General features: G+C 36.7%; 1 long non-coding RNA gene across 1 annotated transcript in view; it reads right to left on the reverse strand.

Annotated features, from left to right (window-relative positions):
- LOC122630568 overlaps positions 1-25964 on the reverse strand; it is a 90460-nt gene that overhangs the window by 53339 nt on the left and 11157 nt on the right. The gene's annotated exons all lie outside the window — the stretch shown is intronic.

The following is a 25964-nucleotide window of genomic DNA, read 5'->3' on the forward strand; positions in this document are numbered from 1 at the left end:
AGAGAGAGAGAGAGAGAGAGAGAGAGAGAGAGAGAGAGAGAGAGAGAAGGTTTGAGCTAGCTTGTAATGGAGATACCCAGGTAATATTGTGTAATTAACGCCGGCACTCAGTCCAAGCTCTTCGCCGATTATATATCAAAAGCGATCTCGTCTGGTAATAATGTACAGGGTACACTATATATGTCTATATCTATAAGCCAATAACGTATCAATTAGTTAATTGATCATCGCATTTGCCATTTCCGCATTGTTCCCACATATTAATTCATTTAATATCACGATAAGTACTACCGATATAACAATCCGAATTGTTATTCATTATTGACTTGTTCGTTCGTTGATTTATCGTATGACACTTAATTGGACGATACTTCGGATCAATGATTTCTTATTTTCTATGTACGAATCCAAACGAACGGAAAAATTTGTTAAAAGTATCATTTGGTTAGTCGATCGCGTTGAAACGCGATGTATATTTATATATACATATATATATATACACACACACACACACATATATGCGCGTGTGTTTGTAAGTTTTAAAACTGGATTTACGAGATTCTAAAACATACCAATACTGTGGAATGTTAATAAAAAAAAAAAAAAAAGAAAGAAAAAAAACCTTAAAAAGGAACAAAAAAAATATAACAATGGGTATCAATTAAATTAACAAATGGAATCGTTATTCTTTAAGCTTTAGTTGAAAATTGAAAAATACCTACGTACATACGTTTTCCCTTCGTATCTTTTTCGTAGACAAGACGAGATCACCGGAAAAGACAATAAGGATCGGTTGAGGAATCTACGCGTGTCACCGAGTTAGCATACTTTTCTATATCCACCTGGCAAGCGACGAGATTTCCCCAGAGAAGTCGAGAATTCGCATTGTTCATTCGAAGCTTACGATAAAGTGTAAAAGAAAAAGAGAGAGAGACAGAGAGAGACAGAGAGAGAGAGAGAGAGAGAGAGAGAGAGAGAGAGAGAGAGAGAGAGAGAGAGAGAGGAAAAAAGGCTGATAAAAATACATATGAGAGAAAAAGAGATCAAAAGAAAAGACTAACAATAAGAAAAAGAAAGATAAAGAGACAAGAACGATAGTCGAACTTTTGTTATTCAACGGTAAGATCGATCGACCGATTGAAAATTCAAGGGACTGTTAACTCTGACACGAATAGAGGGGAAAAAAATTGTTGCAACTTGTAAAGAACGTCAATTTGAAAATTCGATATTTATGTCGAGAATTTTTGATCAGTCGTCATAACGGAACAAAAGCGTCACTATTATTTTCTTTCTTTCTTCTTATTTTCTTTACGTCAGAAAGGACACGTATATATATACGTACGTACATACATACATATATATATATATATATATATATATATATATATATATATATATAAAACGTGTAACAACAGGAGTTTTTACATTAAAGTTACTCGAATAAATGCCTGTTGTTTGCACAAGCTGGAATTATTCGGCGTGGGTGCTTATCTCAGAGGGACAGCTAGCGAAGACGTCGTACTGAAGTTTCTTTTATTGTTAGAGATATTTTCTCGTGTGTAGCAAGCATTCTCTAGAGTCCGTCTCTCCAATTGTCAAGTGCAACATATCTGAAAAAGTAGGTAGGTACGTGTTTCTCTCTCTGTGTGTGTGTGTGTGTGTGTGTGTGTGTGTGTGTGTATACGTACATTGAAATTCTACATGAGATTCATCCTGAGCTAACAAAAAACTATTTCGAAGTAAAGACTTTTTCTCTGTTATATTAATCTTATTAAATATAACGCTAGATTATATGCTCGTGCCATTCATCATAAAAATATTATAATAAATTTTTGTTTAAAGTCAAATAAAATTTTATATATATATATATAAATATGAAAAAAAGAAAAAAGAAAGTCGGATTAAAAGATCTAACATTGAATCGCCTCAAGTTATCATTCGTTAGATTTTCATGTTGGAAAATTACCATAGGAAAACCATAACCATATATGGCATTTCCATCCAACTCCTTTACTGGTTCTCTCTGGCCGTCAATTACGACACATGAATTTCCTATTTCCGTGCTAACGATACACACACATATACACCATGCATACTCATAGAACACGAACATAGACGAATATTCAAAGTGTGTACAAGTGCCACATAACGAGGAAACAACCGACGTCCATATTGTGAAATATTCGCGGCCACGTCCTGACATCTGCATCTGCGATGCATTTACGTTGATAGAAGGAGAATTTGCAGTGAGAGAGAGAGAGAGAGAGAGAGAGAGAGAGAGAGAGAGAGAGAGAGAGAGAGAAAGAGAGAGAAAGAGAGTGTGTGTGTGTGTGTATGAGAGAGCGAGAGAGAGAGAGAGAGAGAGAGAGAGAGAGAGAGAAGGGTGTAGTATGGAAGGGACGATGAGATCGATAACGCGTAATGCTCGCACCCGCGTATACGTATGTGCGGAAAGATGGACGCAGAAAATTACGCGCAGCACGACGTGTATCAATTTATACGTAGAAGCTTATGCAGGGATGAGTACTTCAATTGTCTGTAATTAAAAAGCTCTCATTGTTAATATATACCTACTTACACGTAGCGATGAAGAACTCTTGTTCGATACTAATTCTCATTATTGAAAGATAAAGCTCATTGAAAAATTCATCGAATTTCACAACGTATCGAGAAGGATCGTAGGAATTAAAAAAACGAACTAGCTTAATACAACGCAAAATAATTTCATCTTTTTCTTTTCTATATTATTATTAGTATTATCATTATCGTTATTATTATTATTATTATTATTATTATCATTATCATTGTTATTAGATACTATTATTATTATCATTACATATTATTATTATTGTTATTGTTGTAATAATAATAATAATAATAATAATTATTATTATTATTATTATAATCGTTATAGAGTCCACTCGTTGACCAGGGTAAATCGAACATTTATCCGAGTCTCGCTTAAAATCCAGTTACGTTAATACGTAGAAGCCGAAATGGTGGTATATACGGTAGAACGATATTTTTATAGTTAACGTGCTCGTACGCTACCCACGGCACGGTGTACTTTAACGAGTGTAAATTTAAAGCGAGCCCACCGATCCACCTCTATCCGCCTATCCTACCGTTTCTCTCGCGAGAAAATTTTTTCGTCGTCGCCGTTGTTACACGCGAATATGCATGAATGCAAATTAACTGATATCGTGGCGCAAGCATAGAGCGAATGAAAATGATAAGATTAAATGGGAATAAAATTAAAAAGTTTCACACGAGTCAGGTGAAAATATTGAAAAATGATTGTCAACGGTTTACGTACGTATGTACATCACCAAATTTTCACCGATGACGTTCCATGGGTTAGATATCGATATTATATTCGACCACTATGATCGATCGCTTTCATTTCGAGCTTACTCGGGAAAAGTCGTGTAAACACGTTCTCGATGGAACCACAATGTCGAGATGATCGATTGCCAAAGACCACATCGACAATATGCAACAACAGATAATTTGTTTCCAATCCCTGTTGTCGTTTTGTTCGAGAACCTAAGCACGAATTCGTGTCACGTTTTAATGGTCTCCCCCTTAATTAAATGTAGCTTATAATCGTGATGAGTTAGACACAGAGAAAATATATATATATATATATATATATATATATAAATACATACATATATATTCTTTTTTCCACATAAATACAGACGAGCAAATTAATTACAGGAACATGAATATCTAATTATTTGGCGATGGTTAATTAACGATGACAATACTATTAAAAGGTACGAATATGAATTACTTTAATGATATCGGCGATTAGATCGATCATTGGCAACATGAAAAAGAAATGAGTAGACATCCAATAAAATCTACATGCACAGTAATATATATATATATATATATATATATATGTGTGTGTGTATGTAACTAAAGAGGAAATCGAAATTGATGATAAAATGTAAAAGTATAATCTTCCTGTGGCAGTTGCATACGCCAAAATCCAACGGCATTATAGCTTGCAAGCTCGTAAATTATTTCGATATCCGAAGTTATATATATATATATATATATATATATATATATATATACGTGTGTTATATGTCGGTGTGAGATGCCGAGGGGGTATAAAAATCGAACGAAATATTTCCGTGTGCCATTTACGACGAGTGCAATGGAGTAAAGTAGAGACGGAAAACGAGAAAACCGTCTCTCGCGATTGTGCGAACGATATCGTCGAAAAATATTGCGGCCGTTCGACTCGCTAAAGCCTCGTGAAAAAACTTGTAACGAGAAGAACGTAACGTTTTGTCCGATGGACCATCACATAAAATTTAACCATTCTGTGAAACGAGTTTGGCGGTTTCTTTCTAACGACTTACAACTGAACTTTCATTGAACGTAATAAATTAACGTTCTAATAAATTTCTCTATTGATTTCGATCGTCCAGCGCCGTACAAATTGTACGCTTCTCTTCGAATTGATGGTTCTCTTTCTTTCTCTCTCTCTCTCTCTCTCTCTCTTTTTTTCTTCTTCTTCTTCTTCTTATATATAATCCATTAAGAGGCAAATAATTTGTTCGACACGTTTTTCTTCTCCCTCTTGCTTTATTTCTCTTCTGTTTTTCTCTTTCCTTTTTCTTTTTCTTATTTATAAAATCACATTTGAAAATAATCCCCTCGTTGAATGTCAAAGAATATAGCAAACGTTTTAGTCGTCTATCACTATAACGTGGCTTTGGTGTGTCGAGGACTTGATTATGCCAGTGGCAGCCTTTTAATACCTTAATTACGATTCGCGCGTAGAAAACGAGAGAATCGAGGAGTGTTGGAGAAGGGGAACGTGGGGACGAGGGTACCTTTACGCGATCATCCATCCGGCCAAAATCCCAACGGCAATTAACTCCGGCTGTACTACTTTACCCTCAGGTTTCAAGTTGCCCCGAGCACGCCTAATAAAGTTCACTCACTACACCTACACCCCGCTTCTATACCTCTTTCTCTTTCTATTTCGTTATGTGTACTTATCTATGTATATCGCGCACGAAAGAGTCTCGAAAGTGTTGTACCCTGTTGCGGGCTAGAACACACGTTGTTTACGAATTTTTCTTCTTTTTTCTGTTGTTTTGCTTTTTTTTTTGTTTTCTTTTTTTTTTTCCTTCTTTTTCTTCCCTTTTTTTCTTTTGTCTCCGTCCCTTTTCCTTCTTTTATCGCCCGAGGAGGATCGTGGCCATTTTCGAAGCTCGAGAAACAGAAAATAGAACAAACGAAAAAATAAAAGTGGAAAAAAAAAAAATACGACGCCTGAACTTTTACTTCGAGCACGGCCAAAGGCTTTCGTCGAGTTCTTCTTTTCTTTCTTTCTTTTTTTTTTTTTTTTCTTTCTTTTTTATGGGACGAGTAGTCGGAGAAGAGGGACTGTGGAACGATTAGAAATTAAAAGAGAATGGAAAGAGAAAGGGAAAGAGAGAGAGAGAGAGAGAGAAGGAGAGAGAGAAAAGATTTTCCACGCGATTACGTGCGATCAAAGCGTACCTTTTATTAAAAAGAGTATAATTACTCAACGTCGAGAGTTTGACTAATTTGCTTATAAAAAGATTAGAAGGGATCACGTCGCCAATCAATTGTCTTCTTTTAACGAAACGAATTCTTCCTTTTTTTTTCCTTTCTTTCTCTCTTTCTCTTAAAAGAGACCGTTTCACGGTTAGATTGTATCGTGAAAAATGGAAAGCACGTAGGTACTTCGAATTTCCGAGGTCTCCCTTTGCGAATATGGTTAGATTTATATCGGCAAACGTAGTTCCGGCAATGTTACCGAGCCACATATTACACAAATAAATCGTAATACCGTGAACTCGCGATTTTCCGTCTGCGTTTTCTTCGCTCGTGGAAAAGACTTCGAGACAACGGGACACAACAGAGCCGATATTATGAAAGTCGTAAATTTTTTGTTTGCTTATCTCCTGTATTTTACCCTTCTGCTTCCCTGTACATATTTTTTTTTCCTTCTTCTATTGCTCCATTCCTGCGAGAGGGAAAAGGGGGGAGAGAGAGAGAGAGAGAGAGAGAGAGAGAGAGAGAGAAAGAAAAAAGGAAAAACGGTAAAAAGAAAATGGAAAAATAGAACGGAAACAAGATAAACACGATGCAAAATTGATAAGATGATGAAAAAGAAGTTATTAAGAGTGGATCAAAGCAAAATCAAAGTCACTTCCCTTTTTAACTCGTCACGTACACAAGGAGGGATGATCGCGAGTTTTCTTAAGATAAAAAAAGGAAGCAAAACAAAAAGAGAGAGAGAGAGAGAGAGAGAGAGAGAGAGAGAGAGAGAGAGAGAGAGAGAGAGAAAGAAAGAAAGAGAGAGAAGGTAGTCTGGAAAGTATTAGAAGAAGGTTGGAACAACAAGATGAAGTGGACGAGCAAATAAAGATGAAGATCCGGAGGCAAATAGCTGGCCGAGACGGCACGTAATAGGTGGATGGAGAAGTCGAAAGTCGTTCGGGAGGATGGAGGGGGGAGGATCTTAGAGGATGAGCAGAGTTAAAGGGGGTGGGTGGAAAGAGTTGGATCGACTGAAAGCATTATTAAGATTACTGCCTAGGTCATTCCTTTTATTTTTCGTTTTCTTCTTTTTGTTTCTTTCTTCCTTTTTTATTTTCTCTCTCTCTCTCTCTCTCTCTCTCTCTCTCTCTCTCTTTGCTTTTTGTTTCTTTTCTTGTTTTCTTGGTAATCTTTTTTTTTTGTTTCTTGCTCTTTTTTCCCCTTTCAGTGTAATTGTACCTTCTTCCCACCCACGGCTTTACTATCTTATCGATCATATTTCTTTTTCTTTTTCTTCCTCTTCTACTCTCTTCTCTATTTTTCTGTATTATCCTTCTCTAGCACTACCACCATATCGTCGTTCAACCTCTATCTCCTTCCCTCCGTTCAACCCGCCATCTTTACTTGTTTCTCTGCCAACGTCCGCACTTACAATCGTTGCTACGTACCAACGTTTTCTATGCCATGCCGGTTATGCCATTCTCGTATTGCTGGCAGGTATATAATGGATTGGGCTTTTAATGAGAGTATAGGATGAAACTGTAAGAGAGAGAGAGAGAGAGAGAGAGAGAGAGAGAGAGAGAGGGTTGGAATTCGTCTACACTAATCACTATCTATATGTTTCTATCCTTCGGACGATAATCGCAATTGAAAATGTAATGAGATGTTTGTGCTAACTCAAACACGTATGTTTGATTCGAAACGTAAGTGTTGATGAGGAGTCTTTTGAACGCTTTCAAGATTTGTACAATGCTACCGTGTGAAATAATACACGACGACGACGAGAACGTGTTTTTCATTTTTACGAATATTTTCGTACGACGAAGCAAGAAGGATGGAGAGAGAGAGAGAAAGAGAAAGAGAGAGAGAGAGAGAGAGAGAGAGAGAGAGAGAGAGAGAGAGAGAGAGGATAGGGAGATAGACAAGAGATACACGAAATATTTCTTCTCAAGAGTCTCTCAGGTAAAACAACGTTTCGAATAAACGTTTCGTTATTTTTCTTTTTTTTTTTCTTTCTTCTTTCTTTTTTCTCCACTCCCCCTTTTCTTCTCCCTCTCTTTACCATTCGATTTATCGTCAATGAGATTTAATTCCAGAGATTCGAATAGATACGTATATCAAAAGATAAGCGAATATTTTGAAGACATCGTAGATTTCCCAGAGGATATGAGGGTCCAAATGCATTTCGAAAAATTGCAATCTCTCGGACTTTCGAATTTCCGTTTTTGTGTACTGTTACGAATTGCACCGCTATCCAGTCCTTCGAAAAGTGTTTTTTTTCTTCTTTTTTTTTTTATTTTTTTCTCCTTCTTTTTCCGTTTTTACTCTTACTCGCGTCACCCTTCCCTCCTCTTTGCATTTCCGTTCAAAATTTACAACGCGTCGCCGGTAGTGGCGACGTGAGTCAGAGATAAAATTCTTGGCGAAATTCCGTCCGTTCGCGATACGAATTTCCAAAGGAGATATTCTCTCTCTTTCTCTCTCTCTCTCTCTCTCTCTCTCTCTATCTATCTATCTATCTATCTATCTATCCATCTATCTATCTCTATCTCACTCGTTCTCCCTTTGCCTTTGAATTCAAATTCGTTGAGAAGATATTTCACGCGCGAATGGAATGATCTTAACGCGATACACAAAGGTAGACATAGAGTGAATCGTATAATTCGATCATCTTTACTTAACCGAAAATTATTTATTGACTGTGAAATAAAACGTTAAAAAGAAAAAAAAAGAAAGGAAAATTACGAAACGCAACCGTTTTAAAATTGATTATAACGAAGGAAAAAGGAAGAGAAAAGAGAAAAAAGAAAAAGAAAAAAAAGAAAAGTTTTGAAGTACGAGCTAAAAATTTCAATCGACGAGCAATCGATTTGTTTCTGCTTTTTTGCTTTTTGTCCTCTTTTTTTTCCTTTTTTGTAGATTTCACCCTACGTGTACATACGTATAAGTAAAAGCGACAACTAGTGAGATAGAAGCGGCGTGATAAAGCTGCACTTCCGGTGCAATGATCATCAACGATATAGAGAAACGAGTCACTCGTTAGCCTCGCTCAACTTCCATGGCAACTTTCCAAAATCCTTCGTAGAATCCTACGTCGTCGTTGTCGTTGTCGTCGTCGTCGTCGTCGTCGTCGTTTCGACCAATCCGCTCAACTCTCCTCTATCCTTCTCTCTCTTTCCCACCGGTAAAAGAAAAGTCAATTTTCGAGAGATCTCGCGCCATTAACTCTTCGCGCTACATTTAATTCTCCGATACACTCCATGCAGTCAAGCTTATGCCGATTTCCGTTTGTTTGTTCTTTTTCTCTTTCGTTTCTCCGTTGACGGCCGCGACGTCGTGACGTACAGGCAAAAAAATAGTAAAAGGAAGGAAAATAAAATTAAAAAAAAAAAAAAGAGAGAGAGAAAGAAAAAGAAAAAAAAAATACGACGAAAAGCGACCAGTAAAGTCGATAGGAAAATGGTTTGGTCGCGTAATGTCTTTTCTCTCTCTCTCTCTCTCTCTCTCTCTCTCTCTCTCTCTCTCTCTCTCTCTCTCTATCTCTTTCTCTCTCTCTTTTTCTATATTCTTCTTCGTTTTTCGTTTTAGTTAAGTTTTCGTTTAGTTTTAATATGCACAAAATATCAGCGAATAGGGAAACGGTCAAAACGAAATATCCCAAAGGGAAAAGTTATGTTACGGACAACGTTAATCCACGGCTTCGGAACAAACTGTCTTGACGACTTTAAAAACACGCTCATTTTACTGTAAATATCTTTTTACCGGAAAAGAAACCGTAGAAGAAATTTTCAACGACGTCGAAGGTCTAAAAAGCGTTTTCCTTTTCATGCGCTTACTTTTGTATGAAATTCGTAAAAGTATCTTCCACTTCGTTTATTCTCTTTAAAATATTTCTTTTCTTTCCTTCGCGTTTCTGCTTTATCCAAAAGAATGAAATACATTTTTCCTTTTCTTTCTTTCTTTCTTTTTTTCTTTCTTTATCCTTTCTTTTCTTTCTCCCTCCACGCCGCAGATGTTCGGTCACACTGCCTCAAGTATTTATAAATCGCAGGGAAATAAAAAAATTCGATTCGTTTTGACGATAATTGAGAAAACGGAAAAAGGGAAATTCTATTGGCTCGTGCTAGGATGAGAGAGACAGAGAGAGAAAGAGAGAGAGAGAGAGAGAGAGAGAGAGAGAGAGAGAGAGAAAAGAAAGAACAAATAAAAAAAGAAGCGAATGAACTCTTTGAGAGTTATCGCGTTTCCGCGTTATCGACGACAACAAGAGGAGGACGATGGGATGGAACCTTTTCTCTAGACAATGGCGAATTCAAAACGGTCCAGATTGAAATGATTACGAAACGTCATTCCCATGCGGTGGACGGTTATATTGACACGGTATGAGAAACTTGATTGAATAAAATGCGTATGGATATCTCTGTATTATTTTTACGAGAGAAAAAAAAGAAAGAAAAAAAAAAAAAAGGAAAAAAGAAAGGAAACAAAAAAGAAACACTTTCGTTTGATTCTGAAAGGAAATTCTGAATGGAGAAAGAAAAAGAGAGGCGAGGAGAAAAGACAAAAAAAAAAAAAAAAAAGAAAAGAAAACAGAAAAGAAAAAGAAAAGAAATTTTAACCCACAAAGGTGACGAAAGTGACGAGATAAATGAAGGAGGAAGAAGTTTTGAAAGGTAATTAAAAGAAATGATAAGTAAGAAAAATGAGATAATAATAAAAATTTCTTTGAAGGTTGGACGATAGCAAGGGAAGCAAGCGAGGTTAACAGGATCAAAATTTTCCTAATGACAGTTGTTACGGTTTAGTTAGTTACCTTCTCGTCTCCAAACAGCACCCTCCTACTCTCATTCCAACCTAGTCCACCTTTTCGATGGTCGGAAATGGTCGGAAGCTCGACCGTTCGACCATTCATAACATTCTCCGAGGCATTTGCACGGGAAAACGTTTGCAATACTGTGCGTTCGCCGCACTATCTACCTATCCTCTCGTGTTCACGTACTCCCTTCACCCTCTACCCTCCACCCTTCACCCTTCATTCTCTTCCCTCCCACCCCCTAGATAGCCCGTTCTGTTGCTACTGTCCACGACCACAAAATTACGTGGCTCGATGAAACCGACCCTCTAGTACCTAGACTACGCGAATCGTTCACGAAGCTTTCTACGTCGTGCCGTAAACCACAATAATACCACGGAGAGCAAAGTCTCTGGCATTTCTCGTTCTTTCATTCTTCAGGACATTCAAAGAGAAACATATACACAGATAGATAGAGAAAGATAGATAGATAGAGAGATAGAGAGAGAGAGAGAGAGAGAGAGAGAGAGAGAGAGATCGTGTACGTTAACGAGGAATCGAACATTCACCCCCTTTTCCTTTCATTTCCTCTTTCTTTTCTTTCTCCCTTCTTTCCTTTTTCTTTTTTTTATTTTCCCTTTTTTCTTTATCGTCCTTTCTTTTTCCTTCTTTCTTTCTTTCTTTCTTTCTTTTTGCGAGTCGTTGCGCTCGATTCTTTCAAAAGGAGTCAGTTTAGTCCAACATTTTTCTTTTTCTTCGTTTTGTTTCTCTTTCCCTCTCTCTTTCTCTCTCTCTCTCTCTCTCTCTGTCTGTGTCTCTGTCTTTCTCTAGCTAACTTGCCCTTTAGAAGCCATAAAAACGCCAACTTTACATCGTTCTTTCATTCATCGTACGAAGAAACGAAAAGACTGAGTTACCCCCTCACCCCGACAACCCCTACTGCCACCCGTTCAAGGCTGTAGATTTTTATCTTTTGTCTCGCGTGTTAGCTCGGAAGCAATAGTTTCTTTTATACATACATATATATATATATATATATATATATATATATATATATACATACATACATATATAAATTTCTTTACTAGCTGCGAGAGAGAGAGAGAGAGAGGGAGAGAGAGAGAGAGATACAAAACTCACTCGCACGGATCTTTCATCACGTTTGAACGTGATTCAATGGAGAAAATTCAACGTTCGGCTTTTGCATTTCGTTACGATCCGGCATAGAAAGTTTCTAAAGTTGTTTGAAAACTTTCGTAACCTTTTCGTTTTCTTATTTTTACATCCTTTTTTAACAGCTTGGCTACCGCGTACTGTGGTTTTCTTTTTACCCTTCCCACATCCACTCTTTCCATCCCTTATCACCCTTTACCCACCTTCCCTTAGCCTTATAGTTCACGCGTGAGCTCCCTGATGCAATACGCGTAGAATTGATATTACGTTTAATCGCAGTTACACGTTTCTTTCAAAACCTTTGAAACAACTACATTAACTTTATATTAATAACATCGTTACCGCAAACCGTAGCTTCGTTTGTGTTTAGAGAAAGTAAAGGGAATTATTCTCAGGTAAATTCATTTCGGGATAGTTTCGACCTTTAGATATACCGGTTTGAAACTCGTTCATAATCGAAGGAAAGTTTATATAAATACATTATGCCTGGTTCTAAATAACACGAACGAGTTGATGTTTGAAATGCTCGAACGAACGGTTGTTAATGTTCGGATGAAAATAAATTATTGCGTGCGGATTTGTACGGTAGGTAGTAAGTAGTAGTTTGATTGATATATCATAAACAGAGTTAAAAATATAATTATATCGTAGCGTATTTCCAAAATATCATCGGGCATATCAGATTCATCGAAAAATTATTTATAATATAATATAATATGTAATATAATATATATATATATATATTATACGTATATACGCATACATATATGCATATACGTTGAAAAGAGTAAATACATGATACATAGTACGTAAATAAGTATATAGACGTAACTCTTAACTGGAAAAGGGAAGGAGGCGAAAGAGAAACCCTCTTTGAAAGGACGAATCAAAAGTAACATTGGTAGAAGGTAACAGAGATATAAACCGAGTTGGAAATGCATCGTCGAAAGGGCTTTTATTGTAATATCGCACCAACCGGTGAAACCAACGTAGTATTATTATTGAACGAGTTATCGAACAACGTCCTACTTACTGGGCTTTCCTACATATATATACAACGTAGTATACAACGTAGTATACAACGTAGCGTCACGTTTGCGTTCTAACTTTCCTCGGAATCATGGAAAAGCATGCTACGTTACTTCCTAACAATAAGATGATTTTGCGTCTATACAATTTTCATTCGATATCGCAACGTATTATACACATACATACATATATCTGTTAGAAGAAGCGAACGGGAGAGAGAGAGAGAGAGAGAGAGAGAGAGAGAGAGAGAGAGAGAGAGAGAGAGAGAGAGAAAGAATAAAGAGAACATTGTAATCATAAAGGTTATGTAAACAATATTATTTGCGTGAAATGTAACGAAAATATACTAACGAGTATTATAATCGATATTTATTCATAGATATCGTAAAACTTTTTCCCATCCTGAAAATATTTTTTACCGTTCTCTTAATCATATTCGTTACTAAATGAAATCACGAGTGGCTGGTAAAAAGGGCAATGAAAAAAATAAAAAAAAAACGAATAAAAAAGTATAAAAAAAAAAAAAATAAACCACGAGAGAAAAAAAGAGACCGATGCCGATTCTGTAACAACATTCGCTATGAAAAGAGTATCATGCTAATCGCGAACCAATTAATCTAGTTAAATCGAAATGAAATTCTTTTCACGACTCGCTCTTACTCTTTGCACGGAAGGCAAAGTACTCGAAAAGTACTCAAGTAAGTAACTAACTCCTCCCATATTACGTTACCTACACTCGCGCTAGCGAAACTCCGTATTAAGTCGGTAAGTTACGAGAGCCGAATTCCAAGCACGATTCATCTTCTCGAATTGCACTATGGCCTTAAATCTTTGTGAAAAACCGCTCTCGTCGATCTTTCTTTTTTTCTATTTCCTCTATCTATCTTTCTCTCTCTCTCTCTCTCTCTCTCTCTCTCTCTCTCTCTTTCTCTCTCTCTCTCTCGCTCACTCGCTCGCTCGCTCGAATTAACGATTCTTCCGGATAAAAATTCGTAGTCGAGTTAAACGTCAACAGAGATTGAGCCATCTTTATATATATATATATATATTTTTGGACGGATAAATTCGATATATATTTATATATATATATTTATTTATTTATATGTATATATCGATTATATTATATTATATATATATATATATATATATATATATATATATATACATTCGCAATTATCAATCGAATTTATCCGTCCAAAAATTGTTCTCATTTCCACGCAGATACATGATCAGATCCTCGAAATGATAAAATTTTTAAAGGGATTAGATAAGAAACGTGACAGAATATATATTACTCGCTTATAAAATCTCCTATTTGATCCTCGAACATTAACGATCAAATCCTTCTCGTGTGTTTATTTATATATTCGTCTCCCTCTCTCTCTCCGTCTCTCCCTCTCTCTGTGTTTACGCATATGTCTCTTTCCATCTTTCTATTTCTCTCGAGATATATACCGTTGTAAACAGCTCGAGAGTACGTACGTAAAATAGGCTTTGGTATTAACAAGATTTGCTTCGGTCACGTACCACGTAATACAAATCTCATCAGGAACGAGTGATTTATATTATAATTTATTCATAATTGCAATTACCGTGAGCATACGTAGCTTGGACTCGTTGGAATATATTAGCCGAATGATTTTTACGTTCGATTACATTTATTTTATTTATATTAGCAAGTAAATAAGTACGATATTTATACTTCGTTTATATCATCTCATTCTCGTGAAAATCGAAATGAGGACGTTTCTCTTTCTCTCTTTATCTCTCTCTCTCTCTCTCTCTCTCTTTCTCTTTCGTCCGAACTCATAGTCAACGTTTGTTTCGAGCACGCTAATGAATATTCCAACGGCTTTCAGAAATACGTGGTTTAATCTACCTCGGTATGATCGGATTAAGCCGCTGGCTTTTATGCGTGCGTGCTTATTACTAATGGCAACGATACTACGGATAGTCCGTACACCGGTACGTAATAATTATAAATAATGTTCCGTTGAATTGTATAGATATCGAGTGATCGTAACGATCGATTACAAAACTGAAGAAAACATAAGGTGGTTAGAAACCATTCAATTCCAATATACATACATACCAGTTACAATACGACATCACCTAGCAAGAATATCAAGAAGTTTCACGCGATCGTATTCTCTCATAACTGACAAAACTCAAAAGATATAAACGTTAGGATCGAATTGGAATTATCAGATCTACGCCGAGTAAGAGATTATACGAAGTTCCGAGCGAAATCTCGAAATCTCTGTCGAACATTATGAACTTTCGAACAATGATAGTGGCGAAGTTAGGAAACCACCACCTTCGCTCGTTCTCGTGGGGATAGTAATAAACTTTTGTTTTCTTTTTGAATCGCTGCTACGGGAAAATAAAAGGTACGGGGGAATAAGGGAGGGGAAAAGAGAAAAAAGAGAGGGAAAAGAAAAGAGGAATAAAAAAAAAAAAAAACGAAAAGGAAGGAATTCTCTAAAGGACCGAATTTGCGTTAAAAACAAAGAAAAAGTTTCATTCGGGAAAGGACTTTAAAGAAAGAATGAACGAACGAACGAACGAACGAACGAACGAACGAACGAACGAACGAACGAACGAACGAGCTTGAAATTAAACGTATGGGGAGGGAGAGAATACGTAAAGTAATAAATGGAGCAAAGAAGAGGGATGTGTCAGTTTACCAAGAGGGAATAATAGAACGAGGGTGTGTTCTATTTTGGTAAGGATAGTGTATCGTTGGATAAGATCCAAACGCAAGCGCAACGACTATCGGAGAAAAGGTTAGGTTGATGATTTCCAAGGAGGTGGAGAAACGTCTCGACCGCTTTTGCCAGACCGATAATCGGGTCGTTCTAGAATTGATATACATGTGTAGGGGGTGAACGTAAATCATGAATTTGATTCACGGCCAAGATTCCAAAGGATAAAGGAGATACTCGCTTCCTCGCGTTCCTTCTTTCATTTTCGCCCGTTCGGTCATAGTGATAAATTTTCGACCGGTTTGAACAGTGCCACATACAAAATACCTTTCTTCTTTTTGTTCTTTTTTTTTTTATTTTATTTTCTTCTCTCTCTCTCTCTCTCTCTCTCTCCTTCTCTCTTTCTCTTTTTCTTTCTCTCTATGTATCTCTTATTTTTCTTTTCTTTCTCTCTTTCGTATTTTTACTCGACGAACGAGCACACGCATAATCGAAAAGTACGAATTATATGATTCATATCGATTTTCGAGTGATATCAATTGTTTGAAACAAGAATTTTGGGTCTCTCTCTCTCTCTCTCTCTCTCTTTTTCTCTCTTGAAAAAGAAGAAGAAGAAAATCGTTAGGTCGACTATATCGATTAAATGAGTGAGAAACGTATCTTGAGAGAAGAAACATGACGATTGTATCAATCTTTATCCTCCCATCCATCCTGGCTCATTTCCTTCCTTAATTACGAGAAATTTGATTTAGCGACGAGAAACCGTGGTAAAAGAAAAAACATGGATAACTATAGCCGAGATATTCTCGTTGGTAAAGCATAAACGTTCGTTATCCGCGTATCTAGAAGTACGTAATAATCTTCTTGTTTTAAGTTCATTATACTTCCTCTCATCGTCTTCGAGTTGGTAGCACACCTTCCGACGGTTTAATTATGCTCCGTTTACTCGAGGTCAACGAGCGTCTCTCTCTTTCTCTCTCTCTTTCTATCTCTATATTCATCTCTTTCTCTATCTAACTATCTCTCATTCGACGATACGATGTAAACGAATATATAATATACCGAACGAGAAAATCAATCAAAGGATAAATAATCGACGGTATCACTCGAAGTAACTTATTGGTCGTCCAATCCCAAACAATGTTAATTAAATTTTTAATTACTATCTAGCTCGTCGCCCGTGTAAATTCTCTACCCTCGCGCGAATCGACCGTGCGCGAAATGACAAGAAGTACGATTTAATATTCAAACGTTTTCCCCTTTCGGCTCGCCACCCCCTCCCTCCCTCCCATCCTCTGCTTCACTATCGTTGAGTTTCGTTTAAATGAAAATAGTAATTAAAAAAAAACAAAAAAAAAAAAAAAAAATACAAAAAAAAAAAATGAAAGAAGGAAGAAAAAGGAAATAAAAATGAAAAATGAAGATGGAAGAGAAAGGAAACGAGAGAAAAAAAAAAAGATAAAAACGAGTTGGTTTGATTTATTACGATATCATGACTCCCTTTCGCGTGTACGCCAGCCATTATTACATTTGTTTGCACGATCGAAACCTCTGTATCGGCATTGCATTCCAAATATGTAATATCGCGATCCACTGACATTCGATTTTAGGTTGATTTTATTGACCAGGTTGGTCAACAATTTCGTGGAGCCAACATCCAGAGAATATCTCTACGATTTACGCCAAAGCAAGAAATAATATCCGAGAAGTTACATATACATACGTAATCGTTCACAAACGCATCATTAAATTCAATATCCGCTATAATTTTCACGAATCCAGCAACTAATCGTATCGACCTTCGCATAAACTCGAACTTCAAATCTCTCTCTCTCTCTCTCTCTCTCTCTCTCTGTTTCTCTTTCTCTATACTTCCTTCCTCCTTTCTCCTCCTCCTCCTCCTCCTCCTCTAACTCCCATTCACCTTCTCTTTCTCGTTCGTTCATTACAGCCGAGACTCGATAGCCGCTTTATACCGCGATTTACAACAGCGTCGTTTCGTGAAACCGTAAATCGATGATTCGATGCGCGTGCAAAGGAACCTAAAGGATAAAGGAAGTATAACTCACATAAACGCGAACGCAAGCGAACATAGAAGTGATAAATTCGTCGGTTTTACACGAATCTTTTCGTCGGATACAAATGTCCTTTCCTTTCCTTGCTTCCTGCCACGTATCCTTCATCATCCTTTGCCTTTGCCAATCGCGATTTATACGACGTATATAAAATTCTTTCTTTAATAAAATCCAGGTAAATCCTGAGAACGTTCCGAGTAATCCCAATTTTTCAGATTTTCTCTTTCTCCCTCTTTTTCTCTTCTCTCTCTCTCTCTTCTCTCTCTCTCTCTCTCTCTCTCTCTCTCTCTCTCTCTCTCTCTCTCTCTCTCGTCCTTTTTCTACAATTGGATGGTAGAAAAAAAAAAGCATATGGAAATGATAGACGACGTACGAGATCGGAATTAATGTGAATGAAAGGAGAAAAGAGATAAAAAGAGATATGGAAAAAGTCTAGAAAAATCGGACTTGAAAGGGGGTCATGCTAATTTGAATTCCAACTCTCCCTTTATACCCCCTGCCACCCACTCTCTTCTCCTCGTTTCTTTTTTAAGAGACCATCGTCAGGACTGTCGTCTCTCTTCTTTCTATTTTTCTTTTATTCTTCGGTACGTAGTATGATATAGAATGATATAGAATGACAGAAACTGTTGTTACTTATTAACAAGCGATCATTATATCATGGATTCTTGTGCGCCCAACAATCTCTAGATTTTATACATTTCTTTTTTTTTTTTGATTCTCTTGTGAGATCTTTTTAAGAATCAAGAAGAGAAATCTTGTAATATCGATATTATATATATATATATATTATATATATATATTTATATAAAAAAATTATATGTACAAAAAATATATATATATATATATATATATATATAAAAGATAAAAAATGAAAAAGTAAGATCGATCTTCACTTGGATTTATTACAGAGAATCATTAGGTTGCATCATAGAAGCAATATCGTTTCCTTCTTTTAGAATTTTATCAGCTCTATAACAGAGCTGAGTATAACGATGTAAGAAACTTTCCCTCTCGCGTCACGTAGCTCGTAACTCGGACAAGTAACTCGGTTATGATACCGTCGGTGGTTGCGAGGCGTCTATCGAAGATCGATATTTTTCTACTCGGTGAACTTTCATACGTGTGAAAAAACTTTGAACACGTCGGACGATCGAACGATCTCGGTGCAACGAACGATCATAGTTTGTTCTTTCTGTAACGAGATATGATTGTAACTTTTTAGAATCGATCTTTACGATCGAAACCACATGAAATATGGCGTCGTGATTTTGAACGAACGAAACGTATCAAAGAATGTTTACTTAAGGAAGATAACAGAAAAATACAAAATAACACAAAATAAAAGAACAAAGAGAATGATCAGATAATCAAATGTCATCATCGATATAATCAAGATTTAGAATAGCTACTCTTTATTAATAGCGATATCGTAGTTACGTCGGAACGGTCCATCTTGTTCGCGATTGATGTAAGAGTTAATTCTGCCGAGTGCGGCGGCTCGATTATTCTAACCAACCAACCAGCCAACCAACTAGGCAGCCAGCCATAGTATTTGACATTTACTACTCGTCAAAATATCATCTCGATGGGTTTAGCCGCCATCTTCATCGTTTCTCCCGTTGGACAATCTCGTCAACTTCCACGCCCAACAGCTGCAACATTCGAACACGATTCACCATTGCTACCGTTTTGTCAGTGGCGTCGCGTCGTTCGAAAACGACGCTTCGAACGAACGCGATCGTTACGTTCGATACATCCGCTCGTAGGACATCCGTTATCGTCAGAGCGACCAGTTCGAACAGATATAAATGCATACAGGTGTGTCGCAACGTTTCGTCGTTCTCATCGTCGTAGCCGTTTTCGTTTTCGTCCTCGTCCTCGTCCTCGTCCTCGTCGTTGTCATTGTCGTTGTCGTTGTCGTTGTCGTTGTCGTCGTGCTACCGCGAAATACCTCTGTTAAATTTTTACGTCTGTCCTAGGTGCATCTAAACGTATCAATACAGACACGCAAAAATAGTATAACACGATCGATCGAATATTGCTTTGCACTCGACGCGATTTCAATTGATTTCAATTTTTTATTCGAAATTCCGAGCGAACGTTTCTTTTTTTTTTTGTTTTTCTTTTTTTTTTTTTTTTGTTTTCTTTTTTTCCTCCTCCCGAAATATAAATATTAAAAGAGACTCGATTCTTCTTTATCTTCCTATTGCTCTTCCACTTTCCTTTCATCTTTCTTTTCTTTCCTTTTTTCCTTTTTTCCTTTTCTTAATCCGCGAATTAAATAAAAATCTCAAATAATATATCCCTATAGATATATAATATCGTATTCGTAAACGTTATCAAATATCTACTCAAAAAGCAAAGTAGAACGTTAAGTACTCGGACGTCGATCCCTTAAGTGCTTCCGCATTTTTATCAATAATTCAACGACTATTCCGTCTACGTGAGATGCATTTTCTACAGAAGAAAAACCAAACTCTACGAAGCTCGATCAATCGACCGAGCTATGTACCTTCTTTCGTTTCATTCGGGTCTGCTACTCACTCTTTCTATCTCTATCTCTCTTTCTATCTATCTACCTATCCATCTATCCATACATTCATCTATCCATCCATCCATCCATCCATCCATCCATCCATCTATCTATCTATCTATCTCTATCCCTAATGCTTCTCTAACGACATGAAATTTGATTTGCGATCGAAACAGAAAAAGATTCGATTTCCAAGAATTTTTACGCATTCTCATCGATACTATCGATTTATTACAGAGAATACCCCTCGGACATTGAGACGATCGTAATGAAATCTGCATAACTCATGGATCAACGCGTGTGTATCAACGAATTCGATTGGCGACCGGAACGAGAAACAAAAAAGAAAAGAAAAAAAAAAGAGCGAAAGAAAAAAGAAAGGAAAAACAGAAAAGAAAAAAAAGACATTTACCTATGTACTGGCAGGCATGAATGGTGAGGTCACGAGAGGTCACGAGCTTCACCGAAACTAGAAGTATCATCTAACGCGACCTGCGAATCTCCCTGTCAATGGATTTACTAGACTGAAAAGAGATACATCGTTCCTCCGTGTGAACAATGAACGGAAGTAACAAAATTCGTACGAAAAAATGTCTCCGTGCTTTAATAAATCCATTGTCGACGTGTCAAATTTATCCCCTCTCTATCACCGTTCTTTCTCTCTCTGTTCTTCTCGATTGTTCTCGTTTGTTTCTTCAATTTTTGTATTTTTCGTATTTTTCCTTTTTAATTCACTTTTTTCGTCGAATCTTTTTATGAAAAATGTCGAAAGAATTTAGATGAATAAATTTCACATCGACGACCCCGTTTCTTATTATCCGTTAAGATATATACATTACATCCGTTCGGGAGTATAATGATCGACGAGGATATCATTATCTTTAACGATACTCGACAAAGGAAGAAAAGATAATCCTCGAGAGACGCCGAGAGACGTCTCCAAAGTCTTGAGTCTTTTGTATTTTCTTTTTTTTTCACCCTTTTCCTTTTTTTTTTTTTTTTTTATTTGTTTCGGACGATCAGGCATACGTATTACTACACCATTATATGTTGTGTAAGTATCCATCTTTTCTATCTTTCCATGACTCTTCTTCTTTATGAATCTTCTCTCCAAGAACAGTAACAATATATATAGATATATGTAGATTTATATTTATATATACATATATATATATATATATCTACTCTAAAAATTCGCGGATAAGATAGAACAACGGCACGCGTGGAACAGACAGACACATATAAATATCATCGTCCTACCATAAAGTTTACTTTATTTTGTCAACTTTCGAAAGTATATACGTAAACTACGACGTTAAGGGAGAATGTAAAAGGTCGTGAGAAAGAAGAGAAACAAAGGAACGAGGAATAACTGGCTAACGTGGTACAGACAAAAGAAAAAGAAAAAGAAGAAAAAAAAAAAAAGAAACAGAGAGGGTAAAGTGATACGAGCGACATCTAGCTCGCTCGGTTTCTTTTCCGTTTTCTCTTGTAAGGAAGAGGAATGAAAAGGAAGAAGTAAGCGAACGAATGGAAAAAGAAACGAAAAAAACAAAATGGAAAAAACAAACGAACGAACGAACGAACGAACGAACGAACGAACAAGAAAAAAGAAACGAGAAAAACAGGAGATACAGGAAACAGAGAAATACCGAAGGAAACCAAGGACACGTCCGATTCGATGGGATGCATCGAGTTACTCAAAGGAGACTATGGCTTTTTACGTTAGACGTACTTACTCTACTTCGGAAATTTCTTTTGGTAAGACAGTATTGAAAATAGAGAAAATGAAGATTGATTGTATTGAATGTTCACATTGTGTTACTTGTAAATTGTTCGATCAATCGTCATTTTCTTAGTTTATGAATCTTCGTACGTAGAGGATAAAAACTCGATATAAAAAGAAAAAAGAGAGAGAGAGAGAGAGAGAGAGAGAGAGAGAGAGAGAGAGAGAGAGAGAGAGAGAAAAGGGTAGAAATAAGAATTCATATTCCTTATTAATAATAATGTTTCTTATGAATATATATCGTTAAATGATTTTCTCGAGTTAATAACGTATCCATCTCGAATTTATGTTAAGGTCAGTAAATGGAGCAAATGGAAGAACAGGTGTATCGTTTCGAAGTAATTACGAGTAGATACGAAGCTAAAGCTTCAACGTCGTCAAACGGTAACGCTAAAATTTCGATCATCCTAGAAGAGGATACGATGTGGGATGAAGATGGGTGATAGGGGGAATAGGGAGATAGAAGTGAGGTGGGAGTAGATAGGGTCAACCAAAGCCATGTGTTTCAAATGGAACTAGCTTTGGAAACACAAGGACTGTGGCTGCATACGAAATCTCTATGGAGTCTATGGGTTATACGTCGAACCGACAGATGCGAGAACCGACCGTACCAGTTTCTCCTTTATATATATATATATGTATATATATATGTTTTATATGTATGTGTATATTTATACGTATATATATCGTATATGTTGTATGTGGAACGTCGACGACTATGGTGGCGATTTCTCTATCCCTGCGATATCACGAAACACACGTGGTATTCTAATTTCATTGGTACCCAAGGGTACGAAGATAGTAGTACGTTCGAGCATACAATAGGATTCGTAATCCGAGTTCAATAAACGCGTTAACTCTCCGTAACAAAGCTCGATGTTCTGCTTAAGAATCTCTTTAATGTACCTATCCTACTGGATACTTAATGTTACTGGAGAATATTGGAGAATAACGTAATAACGTCGAATGAATTTTAAAGAATCAATTTGAAAGACGCTCACCGACATACATAAAAAATTTTCTTTTTCTTTTCTCTTTTTTCTTTTTACTTTGTTTTTCTTTTTTACTCTATCGAAGAACTAACAACGTAGTCGAAGAATAAAGAATTGAAAGAGAGCTCGACAAACGTGTCTATCTCTCATATTATTTTCTTTAAACCCGTGAAATGAGAAACGTCAAAAGGTAGTATATAATACATGATCCTTATTAAATTCTATTATCTGAAAGATCGGAAAATCGTTGGACATCGTGCGACAACGACGACAACAAGAAAGAGCAGAGGCATAACATTCTCAAAGTTTACCGTCGAATTGCCGGGACACGATCACGTTGAGAGGTATCGTACCTATCGGTAAACTTATCGGCATGCATTGTTCCCGTTGAAGCCAGGAAAATTCATTAACGAGGATGGTGTGAGCTCTTATATAATGGGTCAATAATATCTTTCACGTAGGGTTATCGGCTTATGGACGGAAAACACGTGAAATAAGATACTCATGAATTTTTACGAAGTTTAACGACGAAAAGCTCTTACGAAGAGATTTTAGATTAGTTCCTTAATCTCCTTCGAAGTATAAATATATATATATATATATATATATATATATATATATATATACACATATTCAATTAAAATATAAAAACTAACGAAAGAGTCCTCTCACAGATATCGTAGGTATTTAAAATATACAGAAAATATACAACAAAAAAAAAAAAAAATAAAACTAACTGAATATCCGAGTTGTCGTCGTATACGTACGATTATGATATACAAAATTGTAGATATTAATCCTTGGAAATATTTTATTTTAATATGACTGAATGATACTCGTATTGCTTTACAGAATATGTATATATATATATATTTTTTTTTTTCGATAGAATAACGTTCGAAATAAGGACGTTAATAATTTTCCATCGAACGAAGAATGGAGAATTTATAAAGTGCAATGGGATCCTTCCTCACGGGAAATGAAAATACCTTATTCGAGTGATACGACGTACCTACGCGTTTTTCCTGCTTCCATTTCCTCTTTTTGCTTTTCCACGAGGTTTTCCCCTTGAGAAACATAGACCGTAAGGGCGCGTCGAAGCGCATCCCGATATCTAACACCAACGATCGCTTCTCAGAAACGATTTACTCTCCATTCGAATGGTGCAATTTAAGGGGAATCCAATCTCACGTTCAATCCGCATCGATCTTCCAAAATCCAAAGCGGATATATCATAGTTCACGTTCTTGTCGATGGTAAAGAACAAGTAGAACGATTTACGAATGATCGGACATCGACACAAGTAGAGAACAATCTTACAGATACTCGCGAATGGTAGTCACATGACAGGGTACTTTGATCGGATCCGATCGATAAACTCGATGAAAGAAGAAAAGAAGAAAAAAAAGAAAAGAAAAGAAAAGAAAAAGAGAGAAGAAATTTTTATCTCTACGATTATTCTTATCTTTTATATCTTATGTTCCAAGTTAAACAAATCTTATAGAATGAATAATAAATTACACAAATGTGTACTATATAATATATATATATATATAATATAAAATATAAATATATAGATAAAATATATATATTTATTTATATTTTATATTATATATATATATATATTTTAGGGAGCTTTCGTCAAAGTTAGAGACACGAGACAAGAGATACGAGAAGATGCTCGTGCAACTCGGTGGTCGCTCTCAGGATTCCAATTTGGAATATTTACTAAGGTGATTAAAGATGGCGAACTGTGTGGCTCGAGAGAAGAGACTCGGGAAAGACGATGATAGAACAGACAGTGCGTGTCTGCGTACGTGTTTACGTGCGTGTCTGGATGGTTCTACGTGTTTGTGTGAGAGCGTACGTGTACGTACTACTAGAAGGGCGAACGTAGGACGAACGAGGAAGCAAACACAAGTGAGTTTCGTATATGCGGGACACCAATTTACCGTATCATAGTGAGGATAAATGCCTGTGGGCACTACGTCCGAGGATAACCCACAGGATAGGGGTCGAATTACAATGAGATAGCATCGTCTTCGTCGTCATCGTCATCGTCATCGTCATCGTCATCGTCGTCGTCGTTGTCGTCGTCGTCGTTGTCGTCGTTGTCGTCGTCGTCGTCAACGTTGTCGTCGTCAACGTTCAACCAACATCCTAAAATGGTACCAACCCTCTTCGTGTCGTTATACGCGCTACTAAAGCACGATCTACATCGAAGGAACGACAGGACACGTGCGTTTCCGCTTTCCCTTCATAACCACCCTTATTTTTACCTTTTACGATCCTTTGTAATCTCGTTCCATTCTTTCTTATCGTAATCTATAATTCTGACAAGGGTGTTCGATAAAAGGGGAACGATAAAAAGAGAAATGAAAAGATTGAAAAAGAAATTTCTGATTTTTTTTTTTTTTTTTTTTTTTGAGAGCCTCCTTCGTTAAAACTAACAGAAGAAAATATCATATATCAACCGTAGAAAATTATTGTTATTATCCTCGAATAAAATCGAAGATCACAGTCGTTATCTACATAAGTCTTAAAGGGGAAAATTAATTAATGACGCTGTGTCCCAACGTTCCTGTCTCCAGGATCGTAGGTCGGTGCACGGTCAGCCATTATATACGCAAGCCAAATTACTCTCCATTCGCTAAATACACTGGAAAATTAATTGCCTTTCGGACGGAATGATTAATCCGCGAGCGTTTCGATGGCTTTTATATCGTCGACGAGACCGTGGCTAGGAATAAGTGATTCGTTGCGAGCCTCACCAACCGAAATTTTGCTCTTGTAAAATAAATGACTTTGAACGTCTATCAACGTATCACGTGGCATTGCATTGAGCCACGTGTATTTTTAACCCTGAACGAATTAATTCATTCACACGCAGTTAAAGAGGAAAATTTAAAAAAAAAAAAAAAAAATTAGAAGAAAAAAAATTACGGAAAAAAAAAAAGAAAAAACGAACAGAAGAAGAAAAAGAAGAATACAAAAAGAAAACAAAAAGACAAGAAACAAAGGAAGAAGGGGAAAAAATACAAGAATAAAAAGAATATTCTCTCTCTCTCTCTCTCTCTCTCTCTCTCTCTGTTTTTTGCGAACCGTTTCACTCGTCCTTTCTTTTACGTGACACGAAGATCGAGTTAGCCTCGCCTCGTTGAGAAGTCAAAACGTAAATCATTCCGGTGCCCGGGCTCACCCTCGAGCCCGTTATTTCGCCACTACCAAACCTAAAGGGAGCACCAGTTTCCATGTAGAATTAAGAGAACGGCCTGGCGACGATAATGGCGGTATAATGTACCTTAAACTTTCTACGTTAAGTGACCGCTGTTATCTGCTGG

Source organism: Vespula pensylvanica, chromosome 1 (genome assembly GCF_014466175.1).
Source record: "Vespula pensylvanica isolate Volc-1 chromosome 1, ASM1446617v1, whole genome shotgun sequence".
Lineage (NCBI taxonomy): Eukaryota > Metazoa > Arthropoda > Insecta > Hymenoptera > Vespidae > Vespula > Vespula pensylvanica.